Source organism: Prinia subflava, chromosome 4, assembly GCF_021018805.1.
Source record: "Prinia subflava isolate CZ2003 ecotype Zambia chromosome 4, Cam_Psub_1.2, whole genome shotgun sequence".
In the NCBI taxonomy this organism is placed as follows: Eukaryota; Metazoa; Chordata; class Aves; order Passeriformes; family Cisticolidae; genus Prinia; species Prinia subflava.
The window spans coordinates 32151954-32178639 of record NC_086250.1 but is presented as its reverse complement, the minus strand read 5'-3'; the positions used below and the strand labels follow the sequence as shown (position 1 = coordinate 32178639).

Sequence of the window (26686 nt, the reverse complement as noted above, 5' to 3'; positions counted from 1 at the left end):
GGTTAAGTCACTTAAAATTAGGTGTCGTCGATATGAGCTGATGTTTAATTTACCTTAAAGTTAATAGAACTCTAGGACTTGGTGCAGTTACCCAGGCAGAGGCATTCAATATTGTCTGAGGTGCACTAGAGTGTGAAGTTCCACCTGCCACCTGAAGAACCTCCCTCTTGTGACTTGCCAGTGCTGGCCTCCTCCAGGGAACCAACATTTGAGGGCATCCGAGATGGCACTCTAGCTGGAAACCTGAGCTCAGGCTACACAATCCACATCCATAACAATACAGCCTCTATAGTCTTGGAAGGATTTAGATAACTAATCCCTGCATATTCACTCAGCTGTGGATTAATTTTTTCTGTAATTTTTGTACAGTAGGTCTCCGTTAATGGAAGGTCAGGCTTGTGAATATACATGCAAACATCTACATTAATATGTCTTCATTTCAAACTGATTCCCATCCCAATTTTTTGTCAAATGCCTTTGAGAGGCTTCACTGTGCCTCCTACTTTTCCTTTAGAAGTTTAAATTAAAACTTCAAGAAATCAATATGTGATTTCAGTATGGGGCAGAAAGGCAAAACCCATTTGCATATCAGGAGGCAATTTGAAACATTGCCTCAGAAAGATACATCTCATCTTCAGTTTAACCAATTCTTCTTAGGAGCTGAGGTACACTGAGAAAAGGTGTCTCTCTACAAACAGCTAAAAAGCTTTTTTTTTATTTCTCACAAAAGAAACATGAGCTTGCAGTTCCTCAGCTGGTTTTATCTTGTAATGAGAAGAGAGGAACCAGGTCATTCCATGGGACATAAAACAATTAGGAATTAGGAGTTTGAGAGATCCATTCCTGAAATTATTCCAATGGTTATGTAGCGTAAAAAATTAAAGTGTTAAAAGCTTTCTAAAATAATATAAAACTGCAACAGGATTTTTCCAATAAATGTTTTGAAATTAAATCTTCTATAGCTGAATCAAAAAACTTAAACATTTAGATTTAAGATGTTCCTCATATAAAAGAATTTTTACCTCTTCAAATTCTTACCAGTTGTGGCTAAGTGAACTAAAATAATGAACAAAATGAATAGAAACTAATATTAGTATTTTAATCATAAAATAAAATTATCAGTGTAATCCTTACATTTGCAGAATACTTAAAAGTGTACAAGGGTCACTGATCAGCACTGAAGCTTGATTAAGTGAACATTTGAATCAGCAAAGCATCCAGGCAGACTGTGAAACATTTAGAGTTCATGTAGTGGTCTTCTATTTCAAGACAAGTCTGGGACTCTTACAGTGAAGTGCAATAGTCTGAGAGAAATTTTTTACTGTCTTGCAGAGATGATTTTCTCAAGCCTGAAACTGGAGATAAAATAGATTTAAGGGGCACCCTGAACAGACACTAATTGATCATTGAGTTAATTGGAAGAGTTGAAGCTATTTTAAATAATAGAAAAACTAATCAAGACTTATTAACCATAGGTAACAAATCCATTTGAGAGGGCTCTGGAGAAGCAGGATAATCTGATTTGATAATTTATTGGAGAGGAAGACTATCACTCATGAAAAATGTCCTCTCAAAGTTCTCATTTGTGCTCCCCATTGTAATTATTGCAGGTTTGTAGAAGTTCTGTAGTGTGTCAAGCTCCACTGATTAATCTGGGCAATGTAGTTGTCAAATAAATTTTCAATGTACAATTTGAATCTAAATCTGTCAATAGAGAACATGAATGTTAGATTATTCATATTTTTAAAACTTCTCTTATCCTCTCATTATTGCTAATGATGTGTAACATTCTGAATATTCACATATACAGGATTAGTGAAAAGATAATTACAAAAGCTCTTCCAGGAATACTCTTTCAAAAGACTACTACTTCCAGGCCATTTTCCAAAGGCATCTCTGACATAGGTGACTAACCTATTAGTTCCTGTTCCTTCCATCTGATGAGAAGTGGCATTTTCTTCATCGTAGCGCACTTTGTTGATCTTTAGATATGAAGAGTTTAAAAAATATAGTCACTCAACACTGTTCTATTGTCTATCTCTACTATTATTAATTTTTTAATATGGTTTATCTGTTCAATTGTATTATATGACTTGCTGCTTGGAATTTGTTAGACTTCAGGCAGCTTTTTTTCCTTCTGCTTTTGTAAGAAGCATATAAGTTTCAGTTAGGCTTCAGGGCTCCCTTTGAAACCACAGGTATTTGGATAATCCTATAGCTACTACCTCAAGAGTCACAGACAAACATCCACAAGTGGATTGAAGGATCAGCTATGTGGCTCTGCTTAAGTCAGTGAAAAGTTCCTCATTGGAACTAGACAGTTCTAGAGAATAGCAAGTTATGTCTTCAGTATTTCATCACCCAAAATAAGTATTTCAAATCACGCTCAAAGATAAGTGTGAGACAGAATTTACAAAAGGGAAAAATATGAAGTCTTTTTCTGGTGTTTTATTCTGGCTGTCATGATCTTCCACGTGAATTCAATGCTTTCCATATTATTAAATCTATTTTGAGTATATGATTACTTGAACTAGTAGTTATCAACCATATTAAGAACTCAGTCTTTTTAATACCATGGTGCAGTGACTGATTTTCAGACAGAGAAGGCAGAGTTTTCAGGGAGATTCTCAGGTTCTACAGACACACAATCTGCACACTTTCTAAATGGTGGTGGTACTACTACTGCTACTACTACTACTATGATTGTAGTAATCTCTGAACACTACTGAGCCTGAGGTGTGTTCATACAGGAGCTTGGTCTCAATGTATACATTAAGCATCACCTAACTTTATCCACTTTCCATGAGTTATTTCTTGATGTTTTAAAAGTTTTTGTTATTTTCTGCCTTATCAGATTGACTTGCAAACTGTGAACATGACTGCACGGCCATTACATAAACTTTCTTGGTAGGTCCTAATAAAATCCCTTTGTGTGAATGTTTATCTTCTTGGAGATGGCATGCACAAGCCATGAAATTACAGAATAATTTTTATATTTTGCATAGCCCTGTGGTTTTGGTTGTTTTTTGATTTTTTTTTTTCTGCTTCTGTTTATAGTTTTCTTACAAAACTGCAGAAGCTCTTTATGTAGTCAAGTTGTATCATTAAAAAATAGAGAGTTAAAGCCAGAAAGTTGGACTTGGGAAGCATCAAGAGGTGATAGAGTCTAGATTATATCACACTGAAGCTACTTAAACTTACTGTCAATTTAAAGAAGCTGCAGACTGAACTTTTAAGTTGCAGAGCTAAGGAATGGGTTTGCAAATATCAGATGCTGCAGCACACAAACACACAGACACACAGACACTTGGACACACAGACACAGAGACACACACACCCACACACATACACATACACCCGTGTTTATGTTGTTTGTTCAATTAAAATATGTTCAGTAGCTAGAAACTTTGAAAGCAAGACTTGGGATATGACAAGTTGAGGAGAAGAAGAAAAACCACATTCACTGGGATATGTGAAGGGCAAAGTGAAATCAGCAGATTAGTTCATCAAGAGAGCGACAGAAAGAGCTGCCAAAACACAAGTCAAAACAAGACTTGAGGAATCAGTCAAGAATGAAAGACATCGGGAGGGTCATAAGTCTTTGATTAGAATTGTCAATAAGTGATTCCTTCTGTGTTGTGAAACACAATCTGTCTAAATTTAGATTAGTCTCATATTTTTCTCTCAGCTAGAATTGTTGAAAAATATAGCCACAAAAAGCAGGACAGATAAATTTGAGGAGCAGCTTCTTGCAACAAGACTATTTATCTCATATTGGGGCATATCTTCAATTTACACTTATACAAATAAGAAAATATCCTTTCCAGTTCTAAGAAGACATTATCTGACCCCTATTATTCTGAAAAAATATACCATAAAAACATTATGATATCATCTAAATTTTAAGATGATTCTAATATATTTTTTCAGTATTAAAAAAATGTAATTGAATATCATTGTAGACATAGACACATAAATCAAATAATAGAGGTGAAAGCTTAAGTAATACTATCTCTTGCTCATAATTTCTCTTATTGTAAGTAAAGTTATGAGTAATAGTTTAGACAAATTAAATTCCTGTACATTTTAATAGGATGAATTTACAGCTTCAAAATTATAGGTTCTCTTTCCAGCATTTAATTTATGAAATCTCTTTAGTTATTATATATGCACATACAATGTGCATGGAGCTCTTGAATAACAGCATTTGTATCTTGGAGAATAAAGGTTTAATAATCTTGTTTAGAAGTGAGTGCAGAAGGTAATAAAAAGAAATGTGCAAATAAACCAATTGATTGTTGTAATAACTAAGATAGCCCACTGATATCTGATTATCAGCCTACATAATTGTCTTTGTACAATCTGATTCTGGATGGAGTTAAACCAAGATTTCCTAGATTAACTTTTTTAGTCATCAAAAAATATTTGGATTAACCTTGAGGTTTTAACAAAGAAGTTTTAAAAAGTTTTCACAAATAGAATTTCTGTAAGTCTAATTTTGAACAGTCTGAACTTCATTAAACCTTTTTTTTTAATATGTCAGTACAGAAAAGACAGTGTTATATTTTAAGTCAAGTTAGCTGAGATAAGCAAGTACTTAGACCTTAAGCATGTGAGTAGTCCTGACAGAAAATAATCAATTCACTACTAAATTAGCTTTGATGCACCACAGCTATCTGTGATTTTCCAATGGAAAGTATTATAAATACTTTCCATTGGAAAATGAAAAAGAAAGAGGCACTGCTGGACATAGATTTCAGATTATGATTTTGCCAGTTTGTACACTTCAGAGGGGGACATTGATGCTGCAAAAAGGATGGCAATCACCAGTTGAGTGTTTGAAAAATTATTCCAGGTGGCTCAAGAACACAACAGTGAGGAAACAAGTACCTGAATAAGAGGAACAGTGGCACGCCCATACTATCGCATGTTCAAGTGTTTTATGATGCATTTTCTATACTGGCATAAATATTTGAGGCCTACAAATGAGAAACTGTAATAGTGTGAGACAAGACATAGGTAAATTTTCTGTTTAACTTGATTTAGAAATTAAAAGATGAGGCATTACCTTAATTCTGAAATTAAAAATTTATTTTTCATATTTTCCCATCTCAATATGTTGAATAAATAACTTAAGTTCAGCTGAACCAATATTTTGTAGTGAGTCTGAAAGACTGTTAACTTTTTTTAGCCAGCCCTAATGTGGAAATGTCAGATAAAATGACTGATGTGTATCATAACAGATTTATTTAAGTCTCATCACCTTACTGCTTGGTTTCTCCTCAGTTTATTGTACCAGTTATCTCATGGATGTGTGTGTCTGAGGCTTTAAGTGATGCACTCTTTCTTCTGCAGTGTGAACACAACAGGATGGCAGCAGGCAGCAACTCAGAACTGACCAGTCTAGGTCACTTTTTGCACCTAGCTAAGATGTTATCACCTTTTTAGGAGGTGTTGAGGGCTTCTTTTAAACACATCATTTCCTTGGCAGCATATAGAGATGCATATATCAATGCATCTACATGCACAGGAATTTTCCTTAATTTTGAGGGATAGAAAAAATGATAAAAGTTTACTTTTTCAGACATGAAATAGTGGAAGTTTCATCTATAGTAGCTTCTAAGTTCCTGTTTCCTCAAATGTATAAAAGCTGCAAATACCTTGACATCAATGTGCACTCTGTGTCAAATGCTTCATTAGCCTATACAGTCATCCTTTGAAGGGTCAAATGTTCATGGCATCAGTCTCCTGTCCTTATTATAGGAAGTAGGTTAACTTCCTTTTCCTGGTGATTTTCTGTAAAAGTATTACAGCAGAGTAGGCAGCTGGGCTGGCTTTTACAAATTGAAGGCACGAAACTCTGCAGCTCTCTGGCCTGTCCAATCTACAAACTATCCCCCACAAGCAGTGTCTGTGATTTTTGTGAAGCTAAGCAGTTAAATATTTGGTTTCTCTAAACCCATAAAATGACAGAATGGTGTATTATGTATAGCTCAGACTTATCCATACATGTGCTCTTCATAGGCCTGACAGAGTTTAGCAAAATCATATGATTTAATCAACCCAGATTTTTTTATATTCTGTCTTTGATCAGGAGGACAATAAGTACTATCTTCAAAATCTCTACTACCAAAAGCTCTTTGGTTCACTTGAAAGTATTACCCAATAGCATGTACCAACTTGACTCCATGACACCTAGGACACACAAAAAATGTAATATCATCCCAACATTCCAGGACTGGAACAAATTCATCTTACTGTTTGCTAGAGTATGTAAAAATTTTCTTAACACTCTGCTGATCATTTCAAAGAGGCTTAATGGAAGACAGATTATTCACGCTGAGGAGTGATCTAAGCATCCTCAATCTTCACTTCTCAAAGTGTATTGCAAAATATCTGCAGTCCTGGTGATTTCTTTAAGAAAAAAAAAATCACACTTCTCAGAACAGCAAGCACTCTTTTACCTGCATATATTACTATCATATTTAATTTTTTTCACAGCGTTTTCAATGAGCTCTCTAAATATTATAATGTTTAATAATCCAAAATTGGTGCTGTTAATTTCTCACACCAGGATGAAAAAAACACTCCGCAGGGCCAATTTAGTCTGTCACTATTTGCATTTGAAACACGTCAGTGAAATTACCAGCTACACACATGGCAAGCTAAAGTGGCCCCAGCTCGCCTTTCTGTCCCCTGTAAAGGGGGAATCACCTGTTCTCAGAAAGGAAGATCCTGTTAGGAAACACCTCTCCCTTTTTCAGTCTTTTGAGGTCTTTACTAAGAAACCTTCAGGAAAGATCATATATCTCATTAGGTTTATCAAATTTAACCAAGAGGGACTTTTAAATAAACTATAGACATTATCAATTATTTAGGAATAGAAGGAAAAAAAATAAGAGTAATGTCATGCATATGATAGTGTCCCTAAATTCAAAGCTTTCTAAAGTCATGTCTATCATACTTGAAAATCAGTGAGCATGCACAAGGTATAACTTCCAGCTTACAGGCTTTTTTCTTGATCTCTTAGATTTCCCATCTTTTTTTCCCTTTCAGAAAATGTTGGAATTGTTCTGCACAATAAGCACTTCTTTAAAACCCTTACTATAGAACTAAAACTTCACAAGACACTAGGTAAGAGGAAATGATGTAAGCTGATAATTCATTTAAGAATGATGCAGTGCTGCAAAGTCAGTCTAACTGCATTATGTTCATAGTCACAGAAGAACAGTATGTAGAAGAAACATCTAAATTAAATTCTCATAAGGGTAAGACTGAGAATGCAAGCACACAGTGGTGATTCAAAATCATATTATACAAATATGTTAGAATTACAGTGTCTATCCTTTGGTGATGTGAGAAAACTAGAAAATGAAACAGTTGTCACAGTCTCAAAGAAGTGAAAATCCACCAATTTCCATTTCTCACAGAGTATAGAACTTAATAAGAAGCTAAGAAAAGGATTTGTTTTAAAAGTTTGACCTTGCTATATTGCCATTTTTCTTCAGCTACTATGATTTGTCCTTACCAGCGAGACACGCCGCTGCTCTGGGAAATGGCACTAGAAGAATTAGCTGCTGTAAGAGATCAAAGGACCTCATATGAGCCTCACCAAGAACCACCTGCACATTACTGAGGCCCTTGTAGAACTTCATGGGGACAGGAACATGATCTTCTTTAATGTGATGTTTGTAAAGACAACATAAAATCTGTTTTAGATGACAGAAAAAGCTGTTAACACCAGAAGTACAGCAAACATTGAGGTGTGCCATGGCTGCAACCTCTAATGATATAGATCCCTTCATTATAGTCAACTTTTTTTGTCAGATTATGGATGAAACTCAGGAGCTTTGTTTGAGAAACGCAATCGAAGTAATGACTTTCGATTTCCTAACATTTGAGTCCTGGTGTCTTCTAAGGCACGAAGTGGCAAGGCTTACAGGAGTGTTCACGTTGTTCTTCTTTGGCTACTTCATGAATTCTGTAGGCACATAATTATCTCTATTTGAGGCTACCACTGGTCATAACAAAATAAAGAGTAACTTCCCTACAGAAAAGAATGAAAGAGAAAAATTGCATCTGAAAGAAAGTATTCATCCACCAGAAAAAGCAACTGGTGACACTGTGTTTTTATTGCATACAATGTTTTTGAGAAATATGTAATAACACAGAGACACATCACTTTAAGTACGTAAATCACATGAATTTAATTCCACCTTATTTTTGTTAGTATCTATATTACTTGTGTTATGTCTAGACTTTACAGTAAATAAGTTCACTTGATCTGCTTACAATACCTAATTTCACAGGGTTTTGACTGGATTTATAGCCCCTGAAGAGTGCTTCCCAGGGAATTTGTTTTAGTCTGGCATGATGTGCCATTCACCCTGGAGTAATTTGGAAGCAGCATCCTACTACAGAGCTATGGAGAATTTTAGAAAATGAAGAAAAAGTTTGACCTTATTTGTGGTCACTAATGTAAACCAAAACCAGCTATCGCCCATCAAAACATTTATTGCAGCCTCTCAGATATAAGTTATATTGCTTCATACATTTTTTTCTGAAAATAAATTTAGTTCAACAACAACAATTAAAACTGTGAGGAGGTTCACAACATCCCTAAAGCATTTGCATTCCAGAAGCAAGCTAATAATTTTTTTATAGGCAGCTTTAAACAGACACAAATCCATCCATAATGATACAATGAGCATGGAAAAGATTAGTTTTCTTTTAGCAATTGGACTTTTTTATTTCCAAGTATTTCAGTAATCTAGTTTCTATAACAATAAAAATCTATCTTTCCTTGAATTTAGAAGATCCTGGATGTGGTTTGAGGGGTAAACTACATGGGGAAGTTCTTGGGTGATTCCCCTTAAAACATCTGGCTAACATCTTCATGGCCCATCACTTTACAGTAAATTGTAAAGGTCAGTAAATAAGATTACAAGGCATGATAATGAGGATTCTAAAGTATATTATTATTATACTTTCTTGAGTTTACCTTCCGTCCATGTGGTGATAGTTTTACAAATTTCAGATGATCAGTCTTCATGAAAATGTATGGTAATAGGAGATATATGAAGAAGTTGACTATATAAAGGATTCAAAGTATTGACAACTACAAGCCATACAAGAGTATGAAAGAATTTCTGTTCTGTTATATATCCCTTCTCAAAAGTCCTTTAGATATGTGAAAATTTTTCTTCTTCCCTCTGCTCTGGGGAGAGTATAACTGACATGGTTTTGGCCAAGTACTAGCTTTATTATGTATAGGAAATATACAATGAAAATGTATAGGAAATATAGATCATATTGGGGCTGAACCATATCTTCTTGCTGTAAAAATAAGCACCTGAAATCATCTTGATATCAAGATTTCCATGTTAAACTCCCTGTAATGTTATAAATTTAATATAGTTATGTAAAATTTTCACACGGAAATACACAGCTAAAATACTGATTAGCTGTAAAAGAATATCTTAGCTCCCAGTAGATTTGTTTACAGGCACAGGATTGGTTTCATTGTTTGGTACTGCATATAGCATGTATTTCAGTACTGGATCAGAGACATGTCTCACCTTGGAACAAACAATTAAAATTATGATCAGAATTTAAAATTGAAAATGAATATCAATAAAATAAAGTGGTGTTTATATGTAGAGAAAATATTTCTATGATTGGCTAATTATCAAATTTAAGTGAATATGGATGTCAGCCACCAAACAGAATTATCCATTTTGTTAAATTTTATGCTTCTTAATTTGAAATGCCTATTAAATGGTCACTGATTTAAAAACAAGCAAACAAGAAAAGAAGCAAAACTCCTATTAAGAACTTAATACTAATTTCAAATGAGTGTAAGAAAATATATGCTATTTTACTGTCTTATTTTGTAGGTCAGAAAAGTTCCCTGGTTCTGAAAAGTGAATTTTTTTACAGTGTTTTTACAGGTATTTTTTTTAATTGGTATAATAATATGCAAAAAAAAAAAAATCAAAATAAAAAAAGGACATTTAAAAAAAACCTTAGGAAAACGTAATGCCAAACACAAAGATATCAATGTTAAATTTGCCTCTGTCTTTTTATGAAGAAAACCGTTTAAAGCCAAAACACCTTGAGAATATAAAGTAAACAATAAGGATTAAAATGTTAATCAGTTGCCTTTCTGAAATGAAGTAGGTGGACAAGATCAAAAGTAAAAGATAATTCTGAAATAACTCTTTATATATGACATTGAGATAATGTTCCTTAATCCTTTTAGACATTTATCCCTAAATTACGTTTGCATCTTATAATTGTACTTAATGTGTCATAAAAAAATTCCTGAGAACAAATACAAAAGTATAATAAATATTTGGCCCTGAATTAGAACAAGTGGATCAGAACACTTTTAGAAGGAGAAAAGGCAATTTTCTGACAGGACTTTAGAGGTGCTACAGTAATTCAAATATATATGAAATTACCCATAAGAATATAGAATTGAAGTCAAATGCATTAGCAGTGAAATAAAATGTTTCTGATTTAATTCTCTCAGTAAAAATGAAGAGATAGAAAGGAGACAAAATTTCATAATTTTCAAAAATCAGCCTCTGGCTCTACCTCTGTCACTTGTGATTTCTGTAATTTTCTTTTTTCAAAATGCACCCTTGGTTTAAATCTCCGTCTCCAAATAAAAACCCAGTTCATTCCTCCATGCTTACACTTTTAAACTTTCATTGACTGTATTGACTTCTTATAAGAACTTACATTTTATCAACTAATATGAAATATGAATTAAAAATAGCCCTAGAATCGATGTCATTTTGGTTAAATCTTTTCTAATTTATATATCTTGTCTTAGGTCAAGTAGCAACTTGCTTAATCCCCAGACAGAACAGTTTGGTAACTGAAGAGAATCTCATATTTAATACAACCTTTTGCTGAACCTCCAACAACACTACAGATGTGCCTCTAGTACACCTTGACAACATTATTTTACTCATTTGGCTCTTTCTTTTACAGTGCTTTGTATGAGATTGCCTTTTCTTTTCTTTTAAAAAAAATCCATTGATTTTTTCCTCTGTATTATTTTACAATTCAGCATTTCATCATGATCTGCTTACCTTTGGCTCTGCCCAAGACAGTCAGTGAGGAATGACTAGAGTTGACTTTGTTGTATATATATTTTACAGCAAAGTGAATACAGACATAATCTAAAAGTTCTCATGTTGGAAACTTGAGAAAACTGAAAGCAAACTATGCAAACTGAAAGCAAACTTTGTGTTAACTATTTCTGTCTGCAGTTTAGAAAAGCAATAAAGCAATCAGGTGAAACACTTTGGAAGAGTTATAAAGACTTGGAGCCTTGTAATTGAGTAAACCAGTTTGCCATGACATGAGTTCAGACTGATAAGGGCTTTTAGTTTAGTAAAAGACACTAATCATACTCAGTGTTATTTAGAGATATTATAGGAAGCAAGAAGATGGAATGGTTCATTCAGATACACCACTGAGCAATTGCAATATGATTTTGAAGACAGCTAATAGTCACATTAGAGTGTTTGCAGCTCGAAAATTATACTTTAATATCCAAAGTGCTTAAAGCCCAAACTTAAAAAAGATCTAGGTTATACAGACTATGTGATCACTGCAAATTTTTTAAAGACCAACACAAAGCAGCAAACCAAATTCTGGCTTATTTTTGGTCACTTGATCTGTGATTTGATTTGTATTAAATAGTAAATTGTTGTGAAAAAAAGCATATTGTGTGTGTGTGGCTCTACGCAGATATTTACTATATGTAATATGTTAGGTAGAAAAGTTATGTAGTATTAACATTTTAAATAATATAGTAAATGTAGTTTTTAACATTGAATCTAAGTAAGAATCGTGTGTAAGGTATTTTTCCTTAGCTCAAGAGAAAAGAGAAGATAACCCGGAGGTTTCTGCATAGAAAGAACAATTAAAACAAGCCAGACTAAAACCCCTCTTGGATGTTTCAGAGGGAAAGATGCATATCTCCTTGAATCCACAGAAACCACCCTGGTCAAGCCAGACCATGCATATCTCCTTGAATCCACAGAAACCACCCTGGTCAAGCCAGACCATGCATATCTCCTTGAATCCACAAAAGCTACCTGGTTAAGCCAGACTCCAGGACGCCAGGGGTTTAGCAAAAGGCTCTTGGCAAACGGGCTTTTCTTAGATAAAGTATGCATAATCATTAAAGTTTGTCCTCAAAAATAGAGAGGTTTCTCCCTAACGGGGCCCTTCTCCTTTGCAGCCTTTGTCTGGGAGGGAGAGGGGACGGTAGTCCCGGGCTACCTTCTTTGCTCTTATTGTCTCATTATTTGTCCTGTCTCTGAAAACTTTTTGAACTTTTATTATTGTATTAATTTTTTTGTAACCAATTTTTATTCTTTATTAAATTTTCATAAATTTCAAAAAGCGAGTGATTGGCGTTTATCACAATTGTTATATTTTCATTACCAGCTTTCTGTCCTAAAGTTATTTTCTTTCCTGGACAGCTTAATATTGGTTTAAGAAACCCTGCCACCAAATCATCAAATATTAGGATAAAAGAGTCAATTACCTTTGACAATTGCACAAGGTCACTGTTAGATCTGGCAACAAAATGTTCAGAACACTTATGCAATCCTCCTTTCCTGGTTTCATCTGTGTCTGTAAATAAGGAACAGACATGTTATCTCTAAAAGAGTTTGAAGGTTAAAGCAGATGCAATTACCTCTATTGCCTGACTTGCAGATCAAGACTGATTGTAAGCTGACCATTGGAAAGTTTCCCATCTAACTTAACAGCTTTGGTGTCAGGCACAAATCACTGATAAGAAATTGTTACCTGGGGAATTGCATTTTATGGAAATGGTTTGCTCTGGCTCACCCCTGGAAAATGTATGGTTTATCCCCAGTCTGTACCCTCCCTGCAGTATCGTGTATCTGTAACTCTATTGGCTGGAGAATGTCACCACGCCCCTTTGAACCTCTGTGATAAGGGTGCAAACGCAGGGGTCTCGCCCTCTTTGCCCCCTTCCCCTGGAGGTCTCCGGATGCTCCCTTTCCCCTCCCCCCTTCCCCCTCTCCCCTTCCCTTCCCCCACTCCCGCAGGACCATGCTCCCTGCCTGGAGTGGGACTCTGAATAAACCCTCACCTCATCAGCACCCCACCGGCATCTGAGTCTCTTTGCCTGCCAGCACGGGAACACCCACGAGCCCCTACGACCCCGGGGGTCTCCCAGGGACCCTCCCCAGGAGCCCCCCAAAATTTAAACTACAACAGTTACCATATATCTGAGGAGAATCATCACGTCTGTAATTTCCAGAGGGTTGGTTTTTTTGGAACATGTTGCTTCCCTTTGTCTGCTATAATTTTTCATCAACCATGACCTATGTCAACTAAAAAAAACCAGTGTGTGTGCATCTTTAACTCCATAACCATGACCCGTAGCTTTTAAAAGATGAGAATAAAGGAATAAATACATATTCCTGTCAGATTCAAATGGAACCTTGAGCTTTTAATTAATTTAATCAATTCTTTGTAATCAGAATTTGTTGAGCCAATGACACAAGGTGTTGCTATTTTGCACCCTTCCACTCTGAAATGTCACTGACTATATTTTCATTAGCATATAGTATATTTATCATAAGAATGATTCATGAGGCATAATTTTTGCTGCTGAGGACCTGATGCCATACTGTTATCTAATAGTAGATCTCATTATAGGTATTGATGTCCATGAGGGATTGGAGTGCATTTTTCTGTTAAGTGTCATCCCCAAACGATCAAGTCAGTGCAGTCTGGGAATCCTTCATGAAGCAAATCACATCAGCAAGCAGGAACAATTGGAATATTCCCTTTAATATCTCAGTTCTCTCCAAATGAACATGCTTAGGCAGAGAAGCATGTCATCTTTATAACTCATGGTAAATGAATAATCATGGATCATTCCAACAGGATGGATTCAACACTTCTCATTTAACTTTCCACAAGATAGCTTAGAAAACTGAATCTATAGGAAAGAAGTAAGAAGATGAGTAACACAGGTATAGACATCTAATTTTTCTAATTTTGGTGGTTTTTTAAAAATTTCTTTACTGTTAAAACAGATAAAAATAAATGCTTATACTTGTTCATGAACCATTTCTCCATAATTTTGTAAACTATTTTGTAAACTATCCAGAAATAAATATGACTGTAGAATACCATTAGTAATAATCTAGTAGAAAACAGCAACTGACATTTCCACTCAAGGTTTTTTGTTATTTTACTTGCCAAATTATTATTCACTAAGACCACTGATGGTTGAGATAACCCTTATGCATTTCTTCACTACTACTACAAACTGCAAACTTGATGCAAATTTTTGCTTGCACCTCCAATTTCTAGAAAAGAGAAGAATAATATTTCTTAGTCTAAAGACCAGGGGTTTCAGTCTGGTTTACCTCCATATGTTGAGTAATGTTGGAGAGACAGCCTGGTGCTGTGCCAGCACTGCTCAGCAGTAGCCAAACACTGGTGTGTTATCAACACCTTTCCAGAACCAACACCTTTCCAGTGCAGCACAGTGAGGGCTGCTATGAGGAAAATTAACTCCATCTCAACCAGACCCATTACATCCACATATTGACCCATAAAGCCTCAGCATCATTCATCACACTTAGAGGTTGACCAGGACAACCTGCAATTTCATGTAATCAAAATATTGTTAAAGCACTTGAGGAGTCAAAACATGTTCTTCAAAATGCAGTCACCACTGGTGACCTCCAAGAGTAAAATGTGAGGAAAGAACCAAGGCATGTTACCAAGTATAACAAGGGAAGGACGCACTTCTGTACCTATTTTCAAAAAGTTCTCATAGCTTCTTGTCAGAAGCAGTCCAGAAAAGCTGTCAATATGTAGTAAGTTCTGAGATCTTTATCCTGCTTCTTAGAGGAGAGACTTTTCATTGACTGGGGCTTACTGTAATCCTGTGCACATCAGCTAAACATACAACTACTTTTAGCATTAAAGTCCCCTGCCACATAGGTTCAGTGTTATATTAAATAATCCTGATGAATGAGACAGCTTTAATTGTCCCTCTATTTAGTTAATAAAACTTTACAATATTTTAATTTCTAAGTTGCATGTTTGAAGACAAAAAAATTTGCAATACGTGGGGTTTTTTAAAATTTTTTCCCTCTACTTCATGGCAAAGCATAGAAACAAGAATTGAAATAAGTTTCTATGGGTTTCTTAAATTTCTTGTAGATGGCAAGTGAATACGAGTCTGAAACTAACATTAGCTGGAAAAGTAGTCATTAATAAATGGACTAGGTGACCTCAAAAAGGTCCTCTACCAGACATTTTACCAAATTTATGCTAAATAGCCAAATAACTGAATAAACACATAGTAGACCAAATGATGGAATCATGTATGCTTCACTGAGACCTCGTCGGTCTGCCAAAGCCATTACAAATTATAATAGGGTGAAACCAACCTGAAATGCCTGTTTGCCACACATAGTTGGACCTAGTAGTTATTATAGAAGAAAATCATCATATTGTTCCATCTTCCATGTCTTGGTGAGAAGGTGGGAGGTGAGGGGGAGAGGGCGTAGAGGAGTAGTTCTGTCAAAAGTGTGAAGTGGTTGTGCAGCAAATATATGCCTTCTATTTATGTAACTGTTTCTCACAAAGTGATTACTCAAGTCAGCTCTGCAGCACCTGGAACACCTATGAAGGCAAGATGTAGGTAGTAGTGTGTCAAAATTTGAGTAAAATTAATAGTAACTGCTACTGCCAAGATTTTTTGATACACTGACAAAACATTGCCTTTGTTACACCTAAGACTGTACTTTTTTTTCATAGAAAAGTAAGCAGCATAACACAGAGAGCAGAATCTGGCTCAAAATGCAATAATGCTAAAGCTAGGAATAGACATGAAAGATATTGTTCCCTATAAAGACCACATCTGTTTCAGTTCAACAAAATCCCCTAGGATTGTTCTCTGAGGTTGAGGTCACCTTGAATACCTTCACTCACGCTCTTACATTTCAATTTACTCATCCTTGGCAAAGGTCATGGTCTTGTCCTAGTTCACTGTTCATTCATTTGGGAAAGAGTTAACTGATTGTGGCCAAGTAGATGATAGCTGAACAGTTTTATGTTATGACAGTATTCCATTAAAAATGTCAGTCCCATAATGGAAAATGCATGCAGACATTATGTTTCAAACCCACAAATGTTAGGGAAACACATGTTAAAGTGAGCTTGCATCCATACTTTCTGCAGTTACATCTATCTAGAGAAGTACACAATTTCCTGCTGTGAAAATTATTTTTCAGTTATTAAAACAGAGCTGTAAGATCATTTTATTTCTGAACAACTGTCCACATATTATTCAGAACACTTAAATTATACTTTTATAGTCAGGTAAGACTCTCTCCTCAGGCTGCTCAGGGTCTGATACTGATGATTTTGGCCCAAATCCTATCTTGATTGAACAGTCTTATAAGTAGAATTTCCAGATATTTCTACATGTGCTCGGTAGCCCCAATGAAACAAAGACAATCCAAACTAATAGATTATCTTTGCTTTGGAAAAAAATGGAAGAGAAAACACTACACTCAGGAAGAAAATGTTGTACTTGTACATTTTCTGATCCTACCTATCATCAGTGATATTTGAAGTCAATAATGTTTTCCATTAGGTTTGGACAAATGTAATACTATATTTGTTATAAAGAAAAAAAAATGACTCGAGGCTGGTAGATTGAATTAATAGGTTGCCTGTTTCATCATAAATCTTGCTGTTTATCCATTTAGAATGATCTCACAGCCAAAAGAGTTTATTCAATTATAAGCAATTTAATTGCATTAAAACATTTATTTATTTTTATTAATATAAGTCTAAAAGTAATTGTGACTATTTTCATGTTTACTTGCATGTCTCCTCCAGCAGGATCAGACCTGTGGTATGGCACAAGTAAATAAATGATTTCCCTTCTTGTAGATAAAGTAAATCTACAACTGGAAAAACTGAATTGCTTCCTTTAAACCTAATTCAGAGAACTGGATTTTTTTAAAAGTGCAAATAGATTTAGATGTTTTCAAATCCAGGATAGTGTTCCTCTTTCCTTGTTATTATCATGATCATAGACGACACCTGAATCCTCATGTCAATACAATAGCTCTGCTACATATACAGACTAAAATGTCAACATACTTGAACAATATACTTAATATTATAAAAAAAAAGAAGGCAAAATATTCTAGAGTATACAAAAAAATTAGTGATTTATTTGCTTTCATGTGAAACAAAGAAATAAAAAGAAGAATGATATTTAAGAATATTATCTGAAAATAGTAATCTTAATTTTATCAATTTTTTTCAATCTCAAAACGATTTTCTCTGAAAATATACTCCAGTCTTAGAAATGTTTCAGATTTCTTCATTAAGCTAGAGCTACTCAAAGGAATACTCTTTAGGTCTGACCTCATAAATATTGAGTCTTTTAGTTGAACTCAGTTTTCCTCTGCTGATGAATGCATAAACATTTTAACTCATGCACAAGTAATAAAGATAATTAATGTCATGTTTATGATCTAATAGATCAGAGGTAATACTGGCAAGAAGCCAGTATGAATAATGAAAGAACAAACTAATAATCTCATGATGACATTCTTTACTGAACATCTCAAAAACCATCTCAATGACAGATTTGCCATGACCTATCTTGTTTCTTCTGCCATTCTACTGGAAGCTACATCCTAATGAAAGTAAGTATGTATCCATGTTTGGTTAATCCAGAGAGAACAATGAGGCATATTGACAAAAAGACTCGAGCTTTCAGACAGTTGATGTCTCATTTTTAACAGCAAATCAGTGAAAAAATGTGAAACCTGAGTTATCACAGTGCTGTTGTGAGCACAAGATCTTTATATGATAATTAATCATTGTTTCCATTGATTCACTACTGTCCAGTACTTGTATCAGTCCATTGCTGCTTCAGCCAAACAAAACCACTATGATTCAGAGCAAAGTCTCATCTGGAGACTCCATTGTAGCATATGTCAGTAAAATTTTTGTAAATTAATACCTTTAGACAAATGTACAACATACGTATAGCTGCAGAAAATACAGCAATTTTGCTAATCAAGAACTTGAGGAAAAAAATCTGTGTGTAAGACTGCTGAGGTGGAATGCTTTCAATGGTCCTTTACACTATTTTTGCCAGCTGTAAAATGTGCAGCCTTTTAGAGAGGACCATCCTCTCCAATTTATTTAAACTGCTGAAGTACAAGGAAAGAAGTGGAAGAAATGGAAGAGTGTCAGTGATGAAATTACTCTTCTCTGAAAGGATCCTTTCTATGATAAATTCACAAGTATGTTCACTGTACAGACCAGCTTATAAAATCAAAAAAACAAAGACGATACGAGGAATTCAACTTGTTTTAGTGTGAGAAAGTAGATAATAAGTGCTGTACTTTTACAGAAAGTAAAGTACTTTTAAAATATTGTCTAGTTTAATGTAGATTTTTTTTTTCCAAAGAAATTTTAATATAGGAGAAAATAAAATTGAAACAGTGTATATAGTTCTACAGGGCTGCAGTTTCTGCAATTATGAGTATAAATACCACACATTTTACATAATTAAAAAAAAAAGTCATAAGTGGAAAGGTGAAAATTCAGAACTAGGAAGAAAACTATTCAACCTTCATTAAGAGTTTCAAAAATAAAAGCAGGTTTATTAAAATAATCCTAGTACCTATGAAATTTCTCAGGTTTTCAACAACCAAAGCAATTTAATCAATACTACTGAGAAAAACAAGTGGAGTTTATTCAGTACATGCTGTCCATGTAATTAGAAAAGGTTAGTCAATATGACTGTATAGTAATACAGATAGAATAAGGTATTTGCAGGAAAGAAGGTCTTTACAACTTCAAAAAGCTGCCTATTAGGGAAACTTACAGATTCCAATTTCATAAAATTAACATTTTCTAAAAATACTATCCCACAACTACATGCAAAATGAAAAAGTTTTCCAAGCAATTTTGCATAGAGTGTACATGCTGTTTTATTCCCATTTTTTTTAATGAGTTGTTTTTATTGTTTCGTGAAAACTTTTTCTAACATTTTTTGTTTTCATTGACTACTCAGTTTTAGTAAGTGACTCTTCAAATAAAGAAAAAAATCTTTTTTTTACACTGCGCATGACTAAAAAAATAATACCAGCTCTAGCAGTGAGGACCTTGTGTCAGTTCATTATACCTAGATTAAAAATTGCACAGAAGGAAAATTATAAAAGTAATTGAGATCTATTATAATAAAGTAGGAAAAATATTACCATTGTTCTAGAATTTTATAAACAAAATATGCATACTGTAAAGCTTGAAATGTTCCCTAGATGTAACTCTCTAAATCACAAGACCAAGTCTGGGGCATAGTAAGCATATGAAGCATATTATTCTTCACTTAAACTTCTTTAAAAATTTCTAATTATCTTGGTTTAAAAAAAGATAATTTTTTATAAAAAATAAAATATCAAAAGGAAATGAGACAATAAAATTGTTTTTTATTGGTAAAATCCTCATGGTGTATTACATGCAATAATTGCTTCTGGTAAGATTAGACAAGTTGCTTTGATTGGTGTAATTCCACTGCAATAAATGAAATTCAAAAGAATATGATTTTTTTTCTTGTAAAGGGCAATGCCTACATTCTAACATCAAAGTATTTAGGTATTAAATAAATATTTTGCCACCTAAGTTATGGAACTTCATCCTAAGCAGAAATTGGTACAGTGTTCTGAGCAATATCAATCAAAATCTGTAGACAACTGAGGTATGTCTTAGGCAAAGACAAAGCGTTTAAGCTTTTCCCATCTGTATTAAATTTTAGATAAACACAAAAGTGCAGCACATTTTTTATAAGGTGAAACCAAGCTCCCTACAGCAGGTTAATCGATTTTGCCTTAAGGAAAGCAATAAAGGTTCAATGAGAATTCAAAACTTTGGTATTTTGACTCATGCCTATCTTTTGGTAAAAACTCCTACCACACAAATTTTCTTTTGATCTCCTGGTTTTGAGATTTATAATGGCTTAGATCACTAGTAAATTGATGTTGAAGACAACCAAGGCTATGAAAGGAAACCTTTCCTTACAAGAAGTAATTTTAATTTAAAAATACATACTAAAAGACTAAAAAGACTAATACATACTAAAACACATACTAAAGAAAACATAAAAAATACATACCAAATAAATGGGAGTAGGAAATGGTTAACTAAAAGTAATAATTTACTTTTTTTAAATGGACAAAGTAACAGCTGGCTACAACAGCTGCCAGTGTTCTGATTTTTGGACAGATGTGTTTTCCATGCAATTTTAAGTCCACAAAGACCAGATACTTCCCGTGGCTGTTTGAAACATTTTCTCCATGTTCACTATTCTGTGATTTGCTTTTAATTAAGGCTTTAGTTCTGAATTTATAAAGTTCTCAGGCAAGACAAGAGATATAAGGTTCAAAATAGGATTCACTTTGGCATCACACTGCTACTTTTGAGGTATTTTCATTTAGACTCAAAGGTAAAATTATCATACATGGCACTGTATTTGCATGTATATAATGTGTACATACATAGATAAAGATGTAAATATGAGTGTTTCATGTAAACACTTACTAAAACTTAGAAATTAATTTGCTTTAGAAAGGTCCATGTTGCTGGTTTCAGTCATGTTGAGGAAAATTTGAGCGTATCTATTTGCTCACATGAAGATTGGATTATTTCCTAGAGTTGCACTGGAAAACTGGAAAAGAAAACAAACTACAGAATTGAGTTCTACAGTTTTGTGGACCTAATCTTGATCTTACGAAATGCTGAGCATGCTGTCACTGATCCAAGAAAATAATTAGGCCCAGCAATTACAACAACTGTTTAGCCTCAAGGATGAAAGAGATGTCTCCTTGGATTCAGCTGGACAATTCCAATGTTTTGCTCTCAGTCCAAAAGTAGTTGCTCTGCTGGAAAGAGTTCAGAGCACTTAGCATATTGTTAGATAGATACTTAAATGAACCACAGATTGATCTTGTCCTCATGTTTAGGGCTTTGCAACTCTCTATTTTTCAGCATAGGCTGAAGTGATGACAGATAGTTAAAGAGAGGTAATTGCAATGAACTCTGTACATTTCATATGTGATGGGACATAAGGAGAAGCTGGGTTCCCAAAGTTTGTTGCCAGAGCCCTGGTACAGAGGTAGTTAAGACAAAAAATGTCAGACCACACCCTTCTCAGTGAGAACAGCACATCCATATAAAATTATTTTGGCTGTGCTGAAAGAAGAATTAAGCACAACCTTTTGCCTACATAGCAAAGGAAATAAAGATTAAATAATTAAATCTTTATGATTTTATGTGTATGTTTTATTCAATTACTCATTCTGTTCAAGAAATTTACAGCATGTATGTCCTCAACTATTAATAATGTCTTATCTCTCTGGTCAAGGACTAGAATAAGAATGAGAGAGAACAATTACAATACCTAAGATTTTAAATATTTAATGGTAATACCTGATGAAGAATACCTGATTCACACTGTTTTCAAAGAAAGATATTTGCACTACTAAAGTAATGGAGGCAATTATTCTTTGTATGGAAAATATATATAAGCTTCCTACCTTGTCCTCAAGCTATTTTTATTTCTACTACTCTCATGTAGTTTGACAATTATTAAATGTATTGTGGTCTATATGCCTGAACTGTACCCCTGTGACTGATGTACTGCATACTAATTTTTTAATTTTCTGTTATCTCCTAGAGGCAACTGTTTATGGATTTTGGGCTTTGTACCATCTTCATAGCTTTGGGGAATGGTGTGTCTTATATTTGTAGTCAATTTTTTATTTTTCTTGGGGTCTCAGGAATGATATTGTTAAACTATATCTAATGTCTATTTAGTCAAGTCTGCTGATGCTGACTGGGGACAGTATCAGACCAAATGCAAAAAGCAAAGTCCTAGCAATAGTCATGAAAATAATTCTGGCTTCCCCCATGGCAGCTTAATGCTGGCCATAAAACAATTGCAAATTAATTAAAATTCTGAAATTCTATAATTTAAAGCTCTCCAAAAATTATATTCTGCTTCTAATTCTCTTGCTATTTTGCATTGCTCTAACTCATACTTAGAGTCCTTGGTTATATAAAAAATACTTTTAATTTTCCTTTTTAAAAAAGTTTTGATCTCAAAGCATATCCATGTGTTAAGTATGTACTGATGAGCAAAGGATTTATGATCTTTGAATTTGCCCCACTGACCTTTGCCAAGAGCATTGTTTTGTATAAGAAGGTCTCCTGGTAAACCTTCTTTATCTCCAATAGCTCTTGTGGCACCTCATTTGGATACTTCCTGGGAATTTCTTTCACATCTGTCTTCATTGATACCTGCTCTTCTTTCAAAATTAGTCTCAGGATCGTTCCTTGAGTTTCTTTTGGAAGTCTTGAGATGGATTGAGCTTTTTTTCACGTGGTCCTCCAGACAATGTCATATGATAGCTAATCCTTCATATAATATAAGAACTAAACAGAAATAGTTACTTTATAACAAATATAAACTAATAGTAAATATAAACTAATAGCAAATATAAACTAAATGGTTACTTCTGCAGAAAGTGCCATATTTCATAAAAATTCCCAAGACCAAATTGGAAAAAAAGTAAGCAAAGAGGAAATACTCCTGCTTAAATAAGTAGTATAAGAGAAATATTTTAAAGATAACCCTGTGTCAGTAATTCAGTGTTTCAAAGTCACAATTCTTTCCTATCAGTTCCTTTTCTGTTTAGACTGTACTGCATAATGAGACAAATTCTCTCTGGAGACACTGAATATATAAAAGCCATGTTATGTGAAGCAGCATATCAACAACAAATTTAAACATATGTTCAGGTTTTTGTGGGTTTTTGGTGTTTTTTGTTTGGTTGGTTGGTTGGTTGGTTGGTTTTTTGTTTGTTTGTGGGGTTTTTTTTTTGGTTGGTTGGTTGGTTGGTTGGTTTTGTTTGGCTTTGGGTTTTTTTGTGACTTATTCATTTTTTATTTTTAAGACAAGCTTTTAGTTTGTTTCTATTTATGCATTTTACATTGCATATATTTATCCTGGATTCATGTATCTAAGAATTCAAGTACAGTGAAAACATTATTTAATCATAATAGCACCTTGATAGAAGCACAGAACTAAAAAATCTTTCAGAGGTCCACTCAAATTTAAGAAAGTGGAATTTATTCTCAAATAGTTAACTAAGGTGACCTAATTACTTTTTATATCTAAGGACAGTAATAAATAGTGGAGGACTGGGAACCCTAGGAACTACAAGCATTGGCCAGATACTGGCATCCAAATAACGGGAAGAAAGGTACATCCACTAATTTTTATTAGAAATTACTGCAGATTTACATTATTTTTTTAAAATAAAAAGTACTTTTATTATGTAAATTTTCTGCTCTTATGTGCTTTGTTCTTTCTGTAAACAGAACCAGCACCTGTAAATGAAGAAATTTGTGCACATTTAGAAGAATGAAGAAGTTACAAACTTTTAGTTAGTGCTTTTACTTGTAAGTGGGGTCAGTGGTAATTTAAGAATTGCTAAAGAGGTTATAGACATTTCATTAAAATCAGTCAGCATTATTTCCTTGGTACAAACCAGGTGATTCTGCAAGTATCTCAGTCCTTCCACCCTTCAAGTTCCTCCTTTTCACTTTTCATAGAATAGCTGAAAAATGTCTTTCCTTGATTGCTGTTTTCTTTTCTTGCCTTTTTCCTTCTTTTATTTTCAGCATATTAACTAAGAGTTCATTAGTTCTCATGAACTGAGAACTGTTCATTAAGAACAGTTAAATCTAGTTTGTCTTCAGATGTCTGACTGTTCTCCCTATTTGAATTGCAACATGCAACTGTATGTCCTTACAGCACATATTGATGGATTTTACAAGCACTAACGAGCATTGAACCACTAAGTTAATGTTCCCACAGACACAGAACATTAGATTACTATTTCTAAAAGCATTACCTACCATTTGGTATGCTCAGACAGCCATGTGTATATAAATTAGTAACTAGTGTTTGACTCAGTTTACTCAAAGTAATCAAAACTTGCTCATTTGATCCATTTCCTGGCAACTACAATGACTCATTAGCAAATTGTCTTCCTATAAGCACTCCAAAAACATGGCTTCTTCCCAAAATTATTTGCATTACCTGGATTACCTTTTAACTTAAATAGGTATTTCATAATGCACCAAGAAATGGAGTCAGGTTTATTAAGTTAATCATACGATAGCACCCTTTTATGGATGCATAGTTCAGGGGAACAAATGGATGACTCAATTTATATAATTTCAGGGAAAAAAAGGGTTCATACAACGTTCTTCCATAAATCTAGAAACCTCTTTCTCTGGGTAGAAAATACATATAATAAAATGGTCCTTTGCTACACTTCCAGCTGAAGAGGAGTGACAGACATTGATCAGGACACTGATCCCCAGTAGATTAAAAACTCTGATAAGTTTCATGGGTTTAGGAAGTACTGTTCCTAACTACTGTGCTGGGAAGTATTTCAGAGAATTTCATTCTCTGACTCTTCATCCATCACTGTATTGAGCTTACATAGTGAAAGCAGAATTCATTTGCTCTGCATACTCTGTCTAGTTTAAATTAAAATAATGATCAACACGTATTTCGGTGGTATGCTGCTACCATAGAAAATTGGAGGGGTTGCAAAGAAATTAAAGGAGGAAGAAATCATCAGTTACATAAGGTATTTGTGTAAGACAGTCTGTTCAAATACCCTGAAATTACCCCTGCACTGAAATTTCCCAAATTTTTATCACAATAACATATAAAATCAGGATTTTCCTGCCTATTTAGACCTATAACCAGTCTATGATACAGCACATAAAATTTACTGTATTATCCAAAGCTTCTCATTTACTTTTTCTTTTTCAGGGTAAGAAAGAGAGTGACAAACTACTCTTTTCCTCTAGGTTCTAGTAAGAACCTTGTGTTGCCTTCTGGGTAGGAGTGTCTCTGCTGCTCCTTGAGGGGCTTGGTTGGAATCGTGCTCTGGCATTGGCTGGGAGAGTATTTGTGGCCCTGGGCCAAACATTGGCAGGAGCTGTGCAGTCAAACCACAGTGGGTCCCTGGCACCATGCTCACAGTTTGATGCCAGTCAGTGCCACTAAGGCACACAGCTACTTGTGTGCAAGCGTTCAAGTCTCATTCCTGGCCCTGATTAGCTTACCAGGGCACCTACAATCAACACAGTCAGATTTTGGCGTCGCAAATCACTTGCTTTTTTGTGTGTTTTGCTTTTAGATATCAGCACAGCAACAAATTCTAGAACATTTCAACCTGGCCTTAAACAGAAGATGATGTACTCACGCATACAAAGATTAAATGAGAGAAAGGATAATTCATTACATTGGATGCTTATGTTTAGGCTTAGAAGGTTTTTAATAATTCCCTAGTCCATCAGACCTTCTGTGAGACTACCAGATCACTTGGCTTCTCTGTTTCTGTTCCACACCTGCAAAGCTGTACTTTCTATTCCTCCCAGGAGTCCTGTTAAAATTATAAGGCTGGCTGACTTTCTGACAATTGCAACTCTGTCACAGTGCACAAATAAATAGGGAGTGATTGTTCCTAGCTCTGATTGTTAGAACAAATTTAGTCTATAACTGCCTTGATTATTCTGGAGTTCAACAGCTATTGCCATAGCAACCTGTTTTAATAACTTTCAGAGAGCAGAAAATACACGAGAATTAGGTTAATTCTGTGGTTAGGCACTGTACATAATGCCACTATCCGGATCCCCATAGAGACTACAAGGAATGCACATTCTAAACAGGAGCTTAATCAACAGATCAAGGCATTCTACTTACCAATGAATGAAGATTTCTTCCTCTTTTCTACAAAATGCTTTCATTATCTGAAACTTTTATTTAAAATGAGGTTTATCCATTTTAAATGGTGGTATCTTAGTGAAAGCAATACTGTGTACATAAACTTTTGGCATTAACTGTCCTATCTGTGGAAAGTATTATGCTTCTGGATTGAAAAGAAGGTTATTCTTTTTCTACACCTTTATGTCCCACCAAATACCAAATCATTGCAAGAACATATTCTTTCTGACAATGCCTTAAAAATTTTTGTTCATTTACAAAAAGATTAAGTTCTTCAATTTCAGCTTTGCTTTCTTTTTACTGAAGTACACTTTCTTAATAATTGTTTTTATTAAAGCGTTTATCTTTTCATTTTGGATCACTGATATTTAAGATCCAAAGTCATTAGTACAGATAAGTAATATATTGGGAAGAATTTCTTTGACGAGTACCTACCTTGAGAAATAGACAAAAAAATCTCTTGTTTTTTTCAGTAGAAGTCTTTTACAAATAAAGCAGTAAGACATTTGTAATATGGCATAGTTACTGATTTTTGTGCGAGTCCCATCAAGGTGATTTTACAAGGAAGAAAATATTGCTATGCATACCTCCTGAGAGTTGTTGCTTTCAATTCAAAAGTCTGTAGACTATTTTGATTTTTGATCTTTGATGTTTGAACACAGACTGGGAAGAGAAATAGCAGTGTGAGGAGAAAACCAGAAGACAGAATATGAAGTACTGGATTCAATAAAGTACAAATATTGAATTATTTTTCTGTAG

The 26686-nt window shown here is 34.3% G+C and overlaps 1 long non-coding RNA gene across 2 annotated transcripts in view; it reads right to left on the bottom strand.

Moving 5' to 3' along the window:
* LOC134550087 (uncharacterized) overlaps positions 1–26686 on the bottom strand; it is a 40825-nt gene that overhangs the window by 8255 nt on the left and 5884 nt on the right. The window contains exons 3-7 of one of the 2 annotated variants that reach the window (XR_010080250.1): positions 26515–26590; positions 22291–22551; positions 15474–15708; positions 13280–13391; positions 12572–12660 (exon numbers count right to left, since the gene is read on the bottom strand). This is a non-coding gene — a long non-coding RNA (uncharacterized LOC134550087). The remainder of the gene's footprint in view (positions 1–12571; positions 12661–13279; positions 13392–15473; positions 15709–22290; positions 22552–26514; positions 26591–26686) is intronic. The other variant, XR_010080251.1, reaches the window with a different exon arrangement.